This window comes from Chrysochloris asiatica, unplaced genomic scaffold (genome assembly GCF_000296735.1).
Source record: "Chrysochloris asiatica unplaced genomic scaffold, ChrAsi1.0 scaffold00209, whole genome shotgun sequence".
NCBI lineage: Eukaryota > Metazoa > Chordata > Mammalia > Afrosoricida > Chrysochloridae > Chrysochloris > Chrysochloris asiatica.
The window spans coordinates 4,546,446-4,548,086 of NW_006408727.1; positions in this window are offsets into that span (position 1 = coordinate 4,546,446).

The following is a 1,641-nucleotide window of genomic DNA, read 5'->3' on the forward strand; positions in this document are numbered from 1 at the left end:
AACAACTGAAGTCTTGATATGGCACTGTGGTTTGAACTGTAAAATCGGATTGAACTGCAAGTACCGCAGTTCAAGTTCACCAGCCGCTCCTTGGAAACCCTGCACAGATTTACTATGATTTGGAACTAACTTTACAACACTTAACAACAACAAAAACACTGGAATCCTAGGAGCACTTGTAGCTATGTGGGGCTGCTAATTGCAAGGTAAGTACTTAGAATCTACCAGTTGCTCTGTGGGAGAAAGATGAGGATTTCCACTCCCATAAAGCTTTAGCGCCTGGGAAACCTCACTATGAGTGTGAACAGACTTGCTGGCACACAGTCACTACTACCCTCACTGTTAGAGTCCTGCTGTGGTACTGCAGGAACTAGCAGCACTGGCTTGGTGATTTAAACTCACACGTGCTCTTGGAAACCATATATTGGGTCGCTATGAGTTGGAACCCACTTGAGAACACTTAAACAGCAAGAAGATGTAACATATTGGGAAAAAATGCTGTTTACCACAGATATTGATTTCTCTGAATTTTATGGAACCTACTTTTTTTGTAGGCCATTCAGGACCCAAAAAGATTGTCATCTAAAAATAAAATCCTTCCTATGTGTATGAAGTGAATGTTAGGACTTCTCCAGGTAACTTTTAGTTCAGAAAGTCAGTGGTAAGCCTTGCCAGAATTTCCCTCAGGTGTAATCCCAGTTTTATAGGATCCAGTTTTTCAGTTCATCAAGACCTGCAGGCCCAGTAACTTCACTACAGATGGTTGTGGGGATAATTTAAGCAAATCCCACATCCCTCCAATTTCCTATTTTACAACTTCCCTTACAAAATAACCCAAGCATGAGACACTTTGCAAATGTGAGCCTAGTTTTAGTACTCTCCTGTGGTTAGAAACTTGTGGCTAACGTTTAGAGAACTAACTCCAAGTAAGAATTCCTCAAATAGATTACAGTACTGTCATTCATTCTTTGTTGCTTGCATAACTCATGTAAAATGACAATAATATTGCTAGGGTGTGATTACCAGATTTCTAATTAGAGCTGTGAGCAAAAATCTAGGGGAGAGTGGGCAGGGGTAAATATTTTTTTTTAAAAAAACTATAAGATACTTTATTTTGCATAACTTCCCCAACATCAGCATTTTATAAAACCAATGTCTAGTTGACATTCCATGAGAAGTCATAAAAACTTGCACAATAAGCAAGTTCTAGTCATTTTGACGAGAGTTTCAGGCATAATCATATCAGCCAAGTCCCTTGCTCATTCTGCTTATCTCTTTTAAAGTGCTAGTCCTGCACATGAAATATGCAGGCAAGACCACTTAATATAGCCCTCAAAACAATTTGGGCTCTCAGGATGAAGTTCTTTAAGTACGCATAGGTTTTTAAGTGGACACACCTGGTTTATTCTCATAGCATAATGGAAACTGTCTCAGACAGGACTCTCACTTTAGAAATACTAGGCTGGTTCTGGTCTATTAAGGGATCTTCTAAAAATAAGCTGTTTCATTGACAATCTGTCTGGAACTCACTCTTATGAAAGTGAGTATATATATATATATACTAAGATCTAAAGACCTGTGCATACTGAATTATTCATGCTTTACATGAGTCTCTGTCTCACTTTCTCTCTCTCTCTCTCT